The following is a 17,081-nucleotide window of genomic DNA, read 5'->3' on the forward strand; positions in this document are numbered from 1 at the left end:
GTGAGCCACACAAAGATTATTTAATTTTCTATTTTAAAATGCCACCACCAGGTGGAGTACATTTAACCCTGTCTGCGCCTGTAAAAAGTTGACTTGGGGACCAAGCAGTAATACGTTTTACCTGCAGAACAAAGCTAAATATAATGACTGAACAGCTTCGTATCTGACGTTGATTTGCTAGTATGAACGGACAAAACAGCTTTTTGTCTGTGGTCTGTTTTTTTATCCATTTTATTGGACCAGAACAGACGATAGACTTTTAATTTTGTTTTTATTTTTTTGTGATAAACGTGAAAGTATAAAGCTCAAGGTTTTATATGCTTTTTTATATTTCAGAAACATAACTCTGGCTATTAATCTAAGCTCGTTTGTAATACTTCAACACTTTTGTTTCGAAGGTTAGTAGCCAATCAGCGCAAGAAAAGTGGAGCGCTGAAACAAGCTACATCTTAGTGCGCGCTGACCTTGGCTGTTTTTTTGCCTACAGCATGGTCAGTATTAGACATCTTACTGAGAATTGAACCTTGATAAATAGTTAATGAAATAAGCCTGACTCAACCTAGCTTATTCTTTAGCAAAAAAAAATCTGTCCACTTGTCGCTCTGCTTAAGATCAATATTATTTTAGCTTTATTTCCTTCATTAACTTGAACTATTGAACTACAATTGAGTAGCAGACATTTGCTGCCTTTTCCCCCAAAGCATGGTCACAATTAGGCGTCATTACTCTGCCTAATGCTTTTGCCTCTTGCTTCTGTTATCACCAATTATTTTCTTAAATGTAGTAATAAGGTTTATCGTTTGATGTATGATACTGTAGATGATTTTTCAAAGCCCTAAAAATCAAGTACACTATACGAAAGAACAGTTCAAAACATTCTGCTGTTGTTTCCTTGTTTTCAAATGAGACATTATTATTTCAAGTCTCCGCTGTTGCTCATGTTCGCTCTCAGTAAACCATTAAAAATGTATGTGGAAGAGACAGAAGTTAAACTGTTTTATGTTGTTTGATGTTGAACGGACGGTGCAAGCCTAACGTTCAATTGTTTCAATTAAAGGTTTCTGTTCAATTTATTTAAAATAAAAGGGAAATACGCGAGCTGGTTAGACTCAGGGTGGGTCTCTACGACCCTAATAATAAATCTGTTACTGAAAGTTGATGGATGAAAAAAGAAAGGCATGTGTTGTTAAATTATAGATCTTAAGTGAGATTATTTTTTAATGGATAGGATATAAAAAAGACGTGATCTTGGGAAAGTTCATAACTGTATGTACCAAATTGTGCTTCTTTGAGCTAAATGGCATCCTGAGAAATCACATGTACTTCTCAACTTGTTGAAACCAGGTGTTCGAGGAGTTTGACTCTTAACTGTGATAATGATGATGATGATGATTAAAATTATTAACTGTATTATTATTATTTTTGTTGTTTTTGTTCATAATAAATTTTCTGAAAACGCTGCCGCTTTTGTCTGTACCAAACGCAGTGTTCAGTTCACAATCAGGCTGTTAGACTTATTATGTGCATTCCCAAGGTCTGTATTGTGCTGTCTAGTACAAATAATGACAATACGATATTTCATTAACCTGTCAGTCAGATCAGGGTTGTCAGTGGGTTGTTCTTGCTACCCAGCATGCTGTTAGAAGTGTGTGTGTCCATGTTGCCTCATTTCCTGTGTTTGAGACTCAGTCGAGAGAGAGAAGAGAGAGACAGAGGGGGAGGCTGGTTCCTGATACCGAGACACGGAAAGGCAGAGGCAGGGGAGGGCGAGAGAAAAGAAAAGAGAGGAAGACAGATAATAGGGGAAATACATACATAAAGGCAAACCTACAAACGCAGGGACAAGAAGCAGAGAAATAAAAAATACAGCCTCCCTCATTGTCATACCAAATTGGAGCCAAGCAACGACATATACCCCAGATCCATGGGTTAACAGGTAAGTCTCTCTTGGCTTGTGTAGTGATCCTCCTATTCATCATTAGTTTCGTTTTCTTCTATTGCTTTCAAGTGTTCATTGAATTTTGTTTGGGCAATACAAATCTTAATTCACTTCCTCGTCAATCTGGACACCTTTACTTTTAATTCTGCGCTTCTACAATAGTGCGCATTTCCAAAAAAACGGTACAGTATAGCCTAATGTACTGTATCCTGGTCATAAGTTAAGTGGCAGCATGAGTTTTGAGGACGTTTCGGTTTATACAATAATATATCCTGTATGGAATCATAAGATTGTTTTGACAGCTGTTTTGTTGCGCTGTATTCATGACATAGTGAAGAAACTGCCTACCTACTCACAGCCTAGCAAAGAAGTAGAAAGAACAGCACATCGCCTATTCTCTTTGCTTTTCTTCCACTTTTCTTAGAAAACATTGCCAAATGCACAAAAATAGGAAATTAATACGATTGCCCGTCTGGAGCTCGATTCTTTGCTAAAGCTTAAAGGTGTATATATTCCGTTTAACCAGAGATCTGCTTGTCGCTAAGCTGGTGTAGGCAAGGGATTTGAATTGGTCTCACCCGACGCCCTCACGTCTCGTCCGAGTTTTCTTTTAAACCCTTAAAATACAGCCTTATAATACAAGATTAAACCCCGTAACGCACTTGTTTGCCTGCTGAAACAGCCGTTCGTGATCAGGCTGAAGTGTTAGTAGCCGTCGCTTGGGGTTGGTGATATTTAAAATTAAAAAGCTCAAAGACTGGCCAGGGCTTAACCCCCCCCTCTCTCCCTCGTCTAACCTCCAAAAGGGGAATTTCTCCAGCTGGAAATTTCTGCTGCGTCAACACCCTACCCTAGTATACCAGACAAGGGAAGGGGATTTTTTCTGCTTTTTTTGTTATTATAAATGTTGTTATATCGCCTTGCATCAAGCGATTCTTCACTCAGCACTTCCAGGGACTTTTAAAGAAGTAGCGTCGGAAGTATTACAGGAGGATATTATAACTAAGGCAGATTGTGATTCGAGGCTTAGTTTTTTTTTTGCTTTGGCTTTTTTGGGTTATTATGTAGCTTCTCTGTCCCCTCAAACTGGTCAGCTCCGTTTGCCTCCATTTTATATTCAGTACAGTATAAATGAAAAGAGGGGAGCAGACCCTCTTATTTCAAATACTGGCAATGCACTCTTCAGAAAGAACGCAACACGATCGCGAGTCTGATACTTTAATTGATAGAACTGATGAACTATGTTGCACGTTATGGTCTTAGCATGGTTTTGTATTGACATGTCATGAAACCTGAATGAAAGAGTAAAACGGTAAGAGAGACTGGTTACCCTGTCCTGAATGTACGTGTTTAGAAAATCAAGGCATTTATAATGAACTTTCCTTGAAAGTGTGTTTCTTACAGTTTCTGAAGGATAGAGACCTCTTTAGAGGTTATCCACGAAATCGACTTCTGGAGAGTAGGGAAATTCTGAAGAATTTTACGTGAAACAAGATTTGTTGTCAGCCAGAGAATCACATTCATGGCACTAGTGAGCTCTTATTAATAATACATAATAATTAATTCAGAAATTTATAAAAGGCCAGATGTCTAAAATTATTTATTTTTTAGACAATTCTTCATCAACCTTTTTTTAAATATGCTGTTTACATTGCCCTTGAGTTGATGATGCTTAAGGTTAGCGAGGCGGGCAAAAAAAGAACCAACTGTGAAATGCATTAAAAGAGAAAACTTTTTAGAGCAGTTAAATCGCAAAAACTTCAGGTAAAAGCCTTGTGTCATGGGAATATTGCTCATTAGAAAATAAATATTCATTCCAAAATGTGAGTAGTTTTTTAACTCCATGTGGTATAGACATCATGTGCTGAAATATCTTACTTGTGTGTTGGCTTATGTGCCCTTTAGTCCTCAGCATGATGTCAAAAGATATTTGAATAAGGCTGTACACAGAAACAAAGCAAAAAGATTAGTTTAGACTTAATAATGATTGGCAATAATAAGATGCATACATATGCAGTCTAGGGACTTCATCCGTCAGGTTTCCTTTTAGGATGTGGCAGTAGAAAGATAAATCTCCCATTTCTGAAGTCTTTGGTTTTCTCTGAAATGCTGAGAACTTGGGGGAAATTTCTTCTAAAACTGAAACTCTGAAGGGGAAAAAAATCTGCTGTAGATCTGCTGTGTTGCTTGGCTATGCTGTGTTTTAAAAAATCACAAATACTCCAGGGCTGCTATCTTAGTGCTGCACAATCTTTTCAGACTAGCAGCCTGATGTTTTGCCTTTTTTTGTTGGCAGACTTCTCCACTGCATGTTTCTTAATTTGAGACATTCTCCATTTCCAAGCGATTAGTATGTCCCCATGGCTGTCTCCATCTGCACCCCTAAGGCAGTTTGTTGTTGTATCAAGATGGTCTGCAAAGCCTCACAGTTAGACAGGTAATGATCACGTTTGGGCCCACCAAATGAACAGGCAGTGGATTTTGCAAACTTTTATCCTGAAAAGTAGCAGTTAAATGTTCCACTATGAAGCAAACTGTTTTTATCCCACTGGCTTCTATGTGTTCAGCTTCCTGATCCCTTCCTGCATTTTTTCCTGTGGTTGAAATAGATGAAAAGAGAAGAAATTTGATTCTTTTAAAATATCCTAGTCTTTGTTGGCCAAACTGCAGAGCCTACCCAACTCATGTTGTGATAGGAGGTATCTCCACTGGACAGGAATAATCATGTATTTTGGACTGGAGATGTTATGAAATCGGTAAATGTAGCGCCTTTACATTGAATGGTATTACTGTGATTATATGTCATTGAGAATGAGGAAAAAATGCAAGAATGTATACATGACATAACTTTTTAAAGAACTATAGGATTTCTAAAGCTTAGCAACATTAAAAGAGAAGGTCTTATCATTATTCACCATCGTTTTGCAAGAACATCGTTACTACATGATGTTTCTCTCGGGGGGTTTTGGTAACTGTGCCATGTGCTATTAAAATAAATTGGACTGTGTTGTTGTATAAAGTATGTATATCTTGTACAGACTGACACTCAGGGGGGTTACCTGCAAAATTTAGTCAGAAAGTGTGTATCTGGTCACAGATTGTGGAGGTGTGCTATGCGTAGTTCTGGACTCGTAACTAGAAGGTTGTGAATTCAAATCCCAGATGAGACACTACTGTTGCACCCTTGAGCAAGGTACTTCTCTCTCAAATTGCTTTAGTTAAATACCCAGCTGTGTAAATGGGTGCAAATGTAAGTTGCTTTGTATGAAAGCATCAGCCGATATAGTTGGTAAATAAGGTTACCGTTGCTATTATGAAGGAGTGTTTCACATGCAGGTGGACCTTCTGAGCAGGTGTTGTTTTGTTTTGTCAACAGTATGGGAAGAGTTGGGCTTTTACTGTGGGAAGGGTTTTCAAGAACATCCAATATATTGTCTACTATTCAGTGAGGACATGGCAGTAGAAGAAATCCGTTTAAGACCCACTTACATATACATTAGAATTTCCATTTAGAAAGGCAGGATAGGAGCCACAGTAGAGGGTTAAATAGAATTTGTTGGCTAATGTTTATTGAGGGTGGTTGTGGTTGTTAATCAGAACATTCACACGGAACGAAGGGTTTGGGGGAGGTAGTTGTGGAGGAGGGGGGTGCTGGCTGACACGACTCACTGTATGTGGGTGGAGTTTTTTTTGTGCAATCATGGTTTAAGTCTGGAGTGCTTTGGTTTAGTTGTGCAGTAACAGGTTGGAAATGTTGGTTAGCTGTTTAAGAATGCAGACCAGTGTTGGTTTTTGATTTAATATCCCTGTTTTTGAATGGAATGTTAAATGGGTACTATTTTTTGGGAAAAAAAAAACTTAATTTTAGGTTAGCATTGTTTCTGCATTGAATCCCCAAAAGAGTGAATTAATTAACTTGTACACCTGTTTGGTTACTTTCCTACATTGATTAAATGACGCCTCTTACATAAGGTAATATTTTAACAATTTCTTAACATTGTGTTTCTTTATGATTTTTTTATGTCCTACATAAGTAATTCTGTATTTTCCCAAACAAATGTTTTAGGAAGAGGCATAAAAGCCAGAAATGAACTTACTTTGTTGAGAGAAAATAGTACTATTAGGATATTCTAACACTGTTCAATGACTGATTAAACTCAAGCATATGATTTTAGAAAGAAAAAAGCACTATGAATTATTTCCTTTAATTATCCCCATTTTAAAATAATTACCATGGGTTATTTTATGTCTCGGCCTTGGACGTTTGTTTGTATGGAGTTTGCATGTTCTGAACTTGTTTGTTTAGGTACACCTGTTTCCTCCCACGGTGAGATTAGATTTTCATTGGTTATTCTAAACTGCAACTTTCTACATGGCCCAGAGTGCCGTCTCATCCAGGGAGAAGAGCTGTTGTGCTGTTGTGGGCTGTTAGTTCCTCCTCACACGCTGTACTTTAGGATAGATCCTAGCTTGCTGTGACCCTCACCAGGACACGTGGTTTTCTGATGATGGATGGTTATTTTAGGTTATGAACTAATTTGCTTTTTTTAGAGTTTTTTTATGTATATTTTCCACCATCATAAATAAAAACCCAATTCTCCACTTGTCACACTTCTTTGTGTTTAGAAGCTCAGTACAGGTGCACTACAGCCCTTAGGGGAAAAAACAACAGCTGTGATCTTCTGCAAGTGTAAGGCATTAGTAGTTAGATTATCTGATCTTTAGATTAAGTAGACCACAATCTCTTTATTGCTAAATGATTTATTAATTTTTACAATATGACCCAACCTTAAAGTCAGATGTTATTTGCAATTAGACTGAAAATGCATCTTTGATTACAGGATTATAGTGGACTTCTTTTGAAAGAAGAAGTTTTAAGCAACACTTGAGTATATGCGTACTGTTCTTTGAATAAGCCCTCTTACTGACAGTTCGTTTCCTTTGAATGGAAGTAAAATGAAGTATAGAAGCAGTACTCCCACTTAGAACAGTGCACAGCCATTTCAGCCAGTGCCTACTCTACTACCATTTTAATTAATCAGTAGGTGTTAAAGTTGCAGTCGCCCCCTTAAATATCATATCTTAAAGAGGGCTCTTGCTTTCTCTGAGTGCAGCTTCAAAATATGATCTCAGTTTGCAGTCAACATTTTCTGCCAAACACATTTTTAATAGCTTGCTCTGTATCAGACGTGCAAATTAACTGCTCATTTTTGCAGAGGTCAGACACCTTCTAAGATGGCCTTCACATGTGATGTGATGTTTAACAGGGATGGGGAAGCCGGTGCCTTTTGCCAGTGCAGACTTTATTTTTCACTGAAAAGAAACTCTTGAGCTAACAACCAATAAGTGATCGCTGGAACAGAGCAGAGATCACCTTGCTCATCTGTCCTGTAACAGTGTTAAATAAAATGGGCAGCAGAAGCAGAGGCACTTTGGAAGTGATGGACAAAATGAGACATTTCCATTTCAAAGTGAGGCCTGATCTGAGCGGAACTGCTGCCTTATTGAGGTCTTATCCTCAGACATGCAGTTTTATTAATGCTGTCATGAACATACAAAATGAACCCCATACTGTGCTGGAAATCTTTTGTGGAATAATGTGCAGTAGGATTCATCTGTACCTGTGTCTTAACTTGCATGCCTTGAAGAAAATTGCCAAAGGCACCCAGACTTCCCCGATTTATTTGCAGAGTTAATACGATAATACAATGTATTATACGTTAATAATAATGTATAAAACAATACAATTGACCTCATCCCGCACAGTTTTAATCTCTTTTTTTATTTTTCGGCACAAGCCGGAAAGATTCAGTTTTCGAGAATGTTTATGGACATTTATTTTTGGAATGTCCGCTGGACCACAGGGCAAGAGTACTCAAGGCTGTAAATGTGTTTCAGCCCTCAAAACCCTTTGCACCTGCAGAATGCAACAGAGCTTGCTGCCTCTTCGGCTTTTGGATTCAGGATCTGTACAGTATGAGAGGCAGTACAAATTCTAGGGATGTTTTTATTACCCTTACAAAGCTTTTACCATTTTAAGGGAAATGGCATAACTCTTTTAGGAAACGAATAGCAGTACCTGCAGTATATTCACAGTGAATCATTTAAGAGAGTCCAGTTTCTATCTCCTCAGGTTTAATTCACAGAACATCTGTGGGAGATTTGAAGTACAGTAATTTACATCATAAGGTAATAGCTGCATTATTAAGTTTTGATATTGTATACGTTAGTATTATTTTGAAAGCTGCGCCTTATACTTCAGACCCCATAATCTAGTGTCTAGAGTACTGCTTTAAGTGAATTTAAAAGTACTACATTCTGTAAGCCAACCATGTTAAATGTGATGCTCTAATTGTATATATTCCAATCCTTCATCTACTAACATTGCACTGTGCACTGTAACTGAGCTTAATTGGGAAACGGATAACCAAAATCATCATAAATCTCTTTGAGAGATGCTTGTACGTTTCTACGTAAACCAATGGAGTACAAAAGATAACGTTTGTTTTTCAGTTCATCTGCATTACATTGTACATCGTCAAATGATTTTTAAAGAGTTTAATGGAAGAGTGGGATGCTCTGGAGGAGAGCCCAGAAAAACATGGTTTTGAAAAAATAAAAATATGAAATTCTGATAACTGTGTCATTAGTAAAGTATGTCTCAAAAGAATTAGATTAATTGACTAAATGAGGCATTGCAAAGGTCTTCAGGTGTCTATTTTTCTGTTAGTACTGTATATATACCTAAAATTTTCTTTCTGTGTTTTGCACCAAGTTGACCCTACCTCATTTTAGATAACAGCAATATACAAAACCTTTTATTGATTATTTGCTTACTGCTTTATTCTGGTGGACTTGATAAATAAAATTACACAATACTTAATTCCAAATTGCTTGAACTGCATTAGCATGTAGTAATGCCAGGACCTTAGCACTATTTTCACCACAACTGCTGTATTACATTGTGAGTGTCTTTGCATATGTACAACAGTTAATTTAGTCCCCACCTACCCAGGCTGGTTTGTACGCGCCTGGTGCCTCCCCAATAGAGGAATAGAAGGAAAAAGTGGGGCATGTGCTCCCTATGGTTTTCCATGCTCCCTTTTAATTTTAAGTGTGATGGAATAAGAGCACCACTTAATTTGCTAAAATGTTCTTGCCCACCGTTAGAGCACACTCCTGCAAAGCAAAGAAGTTAACTTTATAAACTTTACCAGGTTCCCCTCTCTGGGATATGTGCTCATGCATGAGCCAGATTTCAGACATGGTTTCAGAAACACAGGAGTAGGACCCCCTTGTAGTTTTTTATATGGAGGGCTGATGATTCAAAGTACAACTTGTAAAACACTGAAATATTTCTGTTCTTCCATTTCAGCAGTTTTGGGCCCCCATGATGATGTGCTTCTCTACAGCTCAGCATATGCCTGTTTAAATGCTGGTTTATTTTAACACATACTTCTTTTCTGAGAATGCTGTTTTCCCTTGGGAGATGCAAGTGAAGGAAACAAAATGTGTGTACACAGCAAGATTGTCATTGTTTTGTAATTTATTTAAAATAGCTCTGTTGGTTGTAAACAGATCCTCTTCCATCCGGACATAATTAAAAAAAAAAGTTATTGGACGTTTTTTCTCTTATTCAGGTAAGATTCTTTTTACCAGTACATTTTGAAAAACAAAATGTTTGTCTTCCCTTTTATGAATTCTTAGTTTGTATTGTCTCACCTCTTATCAAGGTTTCACAATGCAAGTACCATTTTAACACTGATAAATATTAATCCTTGCTCAAAGCAAAGATGACTCCCTTTCTGAGTAAATACTCATTCTCAGGGATTTTTGTGGTTTCTTCTTCAAAGGTTAAACAATAACGGAGAGCTTAAAGTACACAATACTGTCACTTATGAAACTGGAAATATAGTTTCATCATGATCATGTATTTAATCTTTGGCAAAGTATTTTTATGGTATAAAGTAAAAATGATTAGTAGGCATTTCTGTTTGAAAGCAGATCTCCCTTGCAAAGCATTTTGTCTATACTTGTATACAAATCAAGCCATTACAATGAACTTGCTAAAATGCAAAAAGCAGAATATTTGATGTTTGGTATCCAGTATTTTCTGTGTATTTTTTATTTAGTAATAGTTGCTCTATCTTTCTTGATAGCTAAGTAGAGCTATCAAGTAAGACCAAAACCTGCTAATTTCTTTTCACTTTAGTGCATTATTGTACACAGGGTGTTAATATTGTGTGTTGTCATGTAGCTGTTTCAGAATTGTTAGAATAAACTGTATTAAATTAGACTTCTGAATCGGTCACTTGCAGTTGCAATGCGTGTCTTCATCATAAGTTGGCTGCAAATGTAAATTGTTGTTTAACCATCTTATATTTGCATCGCCGAAGAAAAGCCGTATCTTCATAGCATTCTTTTGTAGTGCATGGTCAAAAATGCATAGCTCCAGCATCGTGTGGGTCAGGTCTGGTGCTCTCGGTACTAGTGGCAGCAGTGGTAGTAGAGACTTGTTTCTGCCCCCTTTCATTTAATTAAAAAAATTGTAGATGCGTCTTAAGTATATAAGATTGTCTAATATTACAACACTTTTACTTTGATGATTTTTTCTGTTTTTAAGACTGTTACACACGGGTTCATGAAAACCCAAAGATGAATTTGCTCCCATTTTGGGGAAGCAAAGTACAAATGAACTTTTCAAAGTTGATTGGCCACCAAATTAAAATGTTTGGGTGTCATGTTCTTGGTAAGCAAGATATTGTGTCTTTAGCTCTCTAGAGTGTTACTAGTTTCTCAAAATGAAGCTTTAAAGTGGCTTACTTTTCTGCAGGTACAACAGTAGTTGTTCAGAGCGCTGCACAGGTAGTCCTAGAAATAATTCTTTTTGTGCTGGGAGAAGGGGGGATTGATAACAGTGTGAAAGTGGCAATGAAGGCTTGACTTTCAACAACAACATAGTTATTGATTTGATGTTGGAAATAATGGGCAAACAATTAGAGAAGTAAAGTGTTACTTAACTGGAGAATGAATAAGCTTTAAGAGAGGACAGGCAATTTGTAAGTTGTAAGAATAGTTTTCAAACAATGGTGTTAGCAATCTGTTAACCAGGACGTTTGTACTATAATGCAATGCGTAGATGCAGTGTGCAGAGAGGAACATCCCATTTATGGCTTTAAGGCTTTGTAGGATGATAGATTTGGAGTCTGAAAATTTTCACATGTATCCCCCTTTCCACTCATCCATTTTCTAACCACTTAATCCAATACAGGGTCGTAGAGGAGCCAGAGCCTTTCTCAACAGGCAGCAGGAGCAAGTCAGGATACACTCTGGACAGGACAGGGCACACACAGAAACACACACTCACACCAGGGCCAGTTTTCCCAGAAATCAATTAACTCACCAGTATGGCTTTGGACTGTGGGAAGAAACCAGAGCACCTGGAGGTAACCCACACAAACACGAGGAGAACATACAAGCTATGTGTAGATAGTACCCCAGGAACAAAATTGAATTCAGAGCCGCAGGTCTGCAAGTCGGCAATGCTAACCGCTGGATATCCTCCTTATATCCTACCAATTCCCAGGAAATAGGTCCTTTATTAGCATAGAACTAAAAAATTCAGTGTTTTATTCTAAATCAATGAAAAACAAAACACACTGGGATTTACTGGGATTTAGTGAAATATTTATTTCATTTCTTACCTACAATAGTAATGGCATTCCACGCTGCTACGTACATTTTAACAAGTCCTTTTTGCTAAAAAATTGCTGTTTTGTTGTGACACCTCTTGCAGAGAAAGCACCAGGAAGGTGTTAAATTTGATTTGTGAGTGGCAGCAGTGCCGCAGGGAGTCATTTCTGTGCCATTTGGTGCTTTAAATGATGACTGTGTGTACTTAGCAAAGTGGGAGCAGAAAGAAGGTGTTGGAATTTGACTCCTACTTTAAATATTGAGCTGATTCTACGGCAAATGAGTGACTCGGCTTCACAGTGTTCAGTAGATCCCCTTTCCTGTCTCACATGGCTGCTGTCATTTAGTCTCTTCATAGCTTTTTGAATATTAAAACCACTTATCTGTTCACCCAGAGTGCAACTGGATAGATAGACTGGTGTCTCTGTGCCAGAAAGTTCCCTTCATGTTTGACTGTTGATCTAGAATGAAGGCCACCTTCTTCTGGGGGTGATGAATATTTTAAAATATTCCTGCCTCAGTGACTTCTGAGCCACAGCCTATTTGGTCAACTGAAAATCAAAGGCAGTGCTTTCCCAAAGACCTGGTGCTTCTCTTTTAACCCACCACCCCCTAAGAAATGTACAGATTTCAGTTCCTCAATTTATATGACCGATCACCACCTTTTTTAACAGGGAATTCAAATTTCTAACAAACCTCCTATTGTTAGATGAAGTCGCAAGATGAAAAAGGTCAGGAAATTTTAACAAGGGTTTTGGGGAAATTTAAAAATTAAAAAGTAAAGCAAAACTGTGGTCTCCGAAAAGCACCATATTGTAAACAAATGGATTTATATTTCCTCCCATACTGCTGATCTGTGTAGAACTGTTGGTGTTCATTGTTAATTGTTAACTTGAAAATTGTTTATTTTAACCACCTATCAAGTTTGCAAGAACACTTGTAACTTGTAAACGTGGATATGAGGTTAATATTCTGATGCAACAGGACAACATGCCACCTGTTTGTGTTTACCTGAAAAACAAATTAACTTGATTAAAGAGAGTGCTTAATGGAGCATGAATATATTACAAGTTGAAAGTAATGTTGTTGATTGATACATTTTTCTCTTTCTGGCCCTCTTTTAATAATGAGATGTTTCCGTATTTGCATTTCATGGCTTTTAATAGCTAAAGAATTTAGGCTAAGCCCTCAGTTGTCATTGTGAGCCACCTCGGAGAGATAATGGAGCTTGGGAAGAAAAGCTGTAAATAGCCTGTAACACTTGAGAATGGCACAAGGAAAGGCAGGTTGTAGTGAATAGGATTACATAAACTTTCCACGGGGAAAAAAAACAAATAGTTACAAACATTGCATCAACAGCAGATGTCTTCAGCTAAAAGAACACTCCATACAGTATTGTCTCATTGTGGTGCACATGACATAAACAGAGACTAAAAAGTTCCTAATGATTTTTAAATTTGCAGCGGTGAAGCAGGCTTTATTTTATAATTACAGCAACACTGAACTCATCAAAGGTTTTTAAAGACATTTTGGTGCTTGCTTTTGCCGAAATGTCTTTTTTATAAGGTAGTGGGACACAAGAACCAGTAAGGATGAATTCTCCATCAGTCAGGTGAGGTTCGGTCCTTCCCTAATGGTTTTCAGCTTGGCCACTGGATCTTGTGCAAAAAAAGGATAATGAACTCCACTGGATGTTTTTGTGAGGTTGTTTTGAAGTCTTGTTTTTTTTTAAGTGTTTTATAGGTTGTTTTTTTAATCCGCAGTCAAAAGGTCTGAGTGCCCGTGTTTCAAATGTTTCAGGATGACGTTAGTGACACTCTGATCAATGGTGACTGAAGGCAAGGTTAGAGGTTAAACTGTGATCAGCTCTTGTCTTGGCAAGCATAATCTGTGGTGTGAGCACTCCTGTTTTTCGGAGCTCAGGCCCAGGATTGTTTGGTTAAAAATATCCCTAGAAAGAAAAGAACTGACTTTAATTTTTCCTCACAGAAGGGCCATTGTTGTGCCCCACTTTTCTTTTTCTGATTGCCTGCCACCTTTCTCTGCCCATAGCTGCCAGTGTTGAGGGATTCAGGATTAACCCAAGGATAAGGGCCTTGTTGCCCAGCTGAATGGAAGTAAAGCTGTTTTTAAATTCTTGGATGCCTGGGAGTTACAATTGAAGCTGGCTGTCCCTAAGGGGGTTGATCCGCCTTGATAGTTGGGTCAGTTCTATATCATCCCTATAGTCTGCATCAGGAGAAGCCCTGTTATCTCACCCATCACAAATCAGCCATACCTTATTACAAGAGACAACAAGTAGGAGATGTGATTTCAGTGATTTTGGTTTTAGGTCAGTCAAATTGGATTTGGAGTTTGTGAGCGATACAAAGCTAAGGCGGTCCAGTTTACTTCTCTGTGCCCAGAATTGTGGATCAAAAAGGCACCATTCTTCTCCAAGGTTTTCCCCCTGATCACAATAAACAATCTCGTGACATTTTGCTAAACATTTTCAATGTGTGGAAGTGAATGATACAGAAAAATAAAAACAGTAGTTAAATTCAGAACGTGTTTTCTCCGGTACTGTTTGTGGTGGTGGGGGTTGGTACTAAGCACCAGGTTCTTTTTGTTAAACTTTCAAATTGAGTATGGACTTTTTAGATTTGCTGAATGAAAGTACCGTAGTTATAATTTGTTTGGTGACCTCTACAGTGCTGAGGAAAGTTTTTGAACTTCTTAGGTTGTTCTTTCCTCGTATAATATAGACCTTAACTCAATTTAGACCTTCATGAAAGTCTCCATAAAAGATCCAGGTAACCCGATTAGATCTATAACATAAAACCGTAGCATATATTTAGATTGTTTAGCTAAAATGATCCAACAGAACATATCCTCATCTGAATAATCATGTGAACCCTTAGGTTTAGTAACTGGTGGCACCTCCTTGAGCAGCAGTGTTTCCTGTAACTGTTTATCAGTCTCTTACATCAGCTTTTATGAATTCTGGCCCATTGTTCCTTACAGAACTGCTTTAAGTCAGGGACATTTCAGGGTTCCATTGCATGAACAGCTCACTTCTCGTCCTGCCATAACATTTTAATAGGGTTTAGGTCCAGACGATCTGAAATAAAATATTTCTTCAAACATTCTATAGTGGACCTGCTTGTATGTTTAAGATCATTGTCTTGATGCATGACCTACTTTTGGCTCAGTGTCAGCTGATGAATGGATGGCCTGACATGCTACTCCAGAATTTGCTGATACAACGCTGAATTTGTGGTTCCATCAAAGATGACAAGCCATCCGGGTCCGGAGGCAACATAGCAGCCCCAACCATGATACCCCCACAACCATGCTTAATGGTCAGAATGAGATTGTTTTGTTGGAAGGCAGTGTTTGGGTTTTGACCACACTAAACATTTCTCATTGTGGCCAGAACATTCAACTTTTGACTTTTGACTGTCCGTAAAACATTTTTCCAGTAGTCTTGTGGTTTATTTGGATGCTCTTTGCTGAACAGGTGGTAATTTTCTTTTTATAGAGCAGAGTTTCTTCCTGTATCCTCTCCTGAAATCCATTCCAATTCAGTCTTCTCTTAATGGTTGAGGCATGAGCCCTGAAATTAGGTGCAACGAGAGAAGCCTGAAGATCCTGAGTGATTTTCTCAGTGGCTCTTGGGGAGTTTTTGCCAGGACCGTCAGTCGTGGGTAGAGTTGCTGTGGTCTTGAATATTTTCCATTTGTTGACTTTCTGTCTACAATTGGATGGATGTAGCCCAACATTTTCAGAAAGGGTTTTGTAACTCTCTCCAGACTAATGAGCATCAACTGTTCTTTTTCTGAGGTCCTATGAAATCTCTCTTGATTGAGTGATGACATGTTTCCGCAAACTCAGTCCTTGTTTAGTTGTCACCCCCTTAATTTTGCTCAGTACACTAGAGGTTTAGTTATTTCACATGCACTGATTCTTATTCGTTTTTCCAGCTTGTTTCCACTGCATCCTAGAAAACATTGAATTGGTAAAATTGTTTTTTTTGGTTATTAAGAAAGACAGGTTTTCATTAAACAAGAGAATCATATTAATTAAATTTGGGGTTTGCAAACTTTTTTTCTCATCACTGTAAGTTTCGTTGCCTTTCTAATGCTATATGTTCAGGTGTCTTCAGCAGTTTACAGAACAATTCGGATCATAAAGGACTACTGAGGCTAAGTGGAGGACTCTTGGCTCTCAGAGAAATTAGAATGCACAACTGGAGGGTTCAGTAGAGTCCATCTAGGCAGTTTGGTTTTTAGTAGCTATTTGACCCAAAGATCTTATAACTTTGTTTCTTGAAGAAAATCAGGGTATTGGCTTCAACAACAAGGCTGTTCCAAACTCCCACAACCCTATGAATATTAGGGGATTTCTAGCTTGCAAAACTTCAGCATTTCTACTTTTACTTGCTGGGAAAATCATATTGGTATATATCCTTTATAGTTTGATGGCAGATAGGCTTTTTTCTACTGTTTCTCTTAAAAACCATAAAGTAAGTTCCTCTAAGAGTCAACAATGGTGAATTCCTCCCAACACACAGACTTTTTATAATCTGAAAGTATTGTTCTATAGGTTTGTTTTTTACAAGTTTAGTTACATTAATTTTAGTTGGTGCTTTAAATTAGCTGAGTGCTATAATGTAAAAAATAGTGTTTTTATGCTAATTTTTATTTGCAAAACTTTTCCATTTGTATCTTATAGACTTGATTTTGTACTGCTGTGCACTTCTAAAGAACCTAGAAACTCAGGTTAGGGTAAGATTAAGATCAGATGGTCATCTGTTTCTGTAATGTAGGGGATTCCTTTATTGAAATTTTTTCATAAAAGATAGAGCTGCACAATTGTCTTCATTGTCTTCTCAGAGCAGTCAGAACACTGTTTTGTGTGAATTTCTTTAGAATTCCTGGAGGTCAGAAATAAGTTCTTCTTGTGAAGGTTAAATTCACATAATATTGTCAGACTTTTTTAAAAGCAAAATCCAATGTTTTCTGAGCCACTTTTCTGAGCATTTGTTCTCTCACACAAATGCGATAAGGAATATTTTGTTCTGTAACGGTATTATAGAGTGTTGCTGAGGGGAAAAAAAAAACTGCAATATTCTGAAAAGGCTGGAACACTGACAAATGAGGTTAACCAGAACAATTTTGAATTCATTACATGTCATAGTGGTTCTTTTCCCTATGTTGTCTTTAAAGAAAGGTGTGTTTGTCTAAGTAGACATCGGAGATGCGCTGGATTTATTTGATCTTACAAGCCATCAGGTTCAGAATAACTTTTATAAACATGACCTGAAGTGTGCCAGCCTCACGGCAAATGCTGCTGTCACATCTCCGATCTGGAGCTGTCACGTTATATTACCCCCAATGTAACCTGACAGTCCTGCGGTTTAAAAACAAATCAGTCCTTCGCTTTAGTAACACTTCGCGTCTGGATGATT

The 17,081-nt window shown here is 37.7% G+C and overlaps 1 protein-coding gene across 4 annotated transcripts in view; it reads left to right on the plus strand.

Annotated features, from left to right (window-relative positions):
- The first annotated feature begins 1,678 nt into the window (after nt 1-1,678).
- Nucleotides 1,679-17,081, plus strand: part of zbtb46 (zinc finger and BTB domain containing 46) — a 51,045-nt gene continuing 35,642 nt past the window's right edge. For 2 of the 4 annotated variants that reach the window (XM_088937146.1, XM_088937144.1), the window contains exon 1: nt 1,683-1,936. The gene's annotated coding sequence lies outside the window, so the exon portion shown is untranslated. Of the gene's footprint in view, nt 1,937-9,314; nt 9,580-17,081 lie in introns of all 4 variants that reach the window. The other 2 variants (XM_088937147.1, XM_088937145.1) reach the window with 2 other exon arrangements.

This window comes from Atractosteus spatula, chromosome 19 (assembly GCF_055471065.1).
Source record: "Atractosteus spatula isolate fAtrSpa1 chromosome 19, fAtrSpa1.hap1, whole genome shotgun sequence".
In the NCBI taxonomy this organism is placed as follows: Eukaryota; Metazoa; Chordata; class Actinopteri; order Semionotiformes; family Lepisosteidae; genus Atractosteus; species Atractosteus spatula.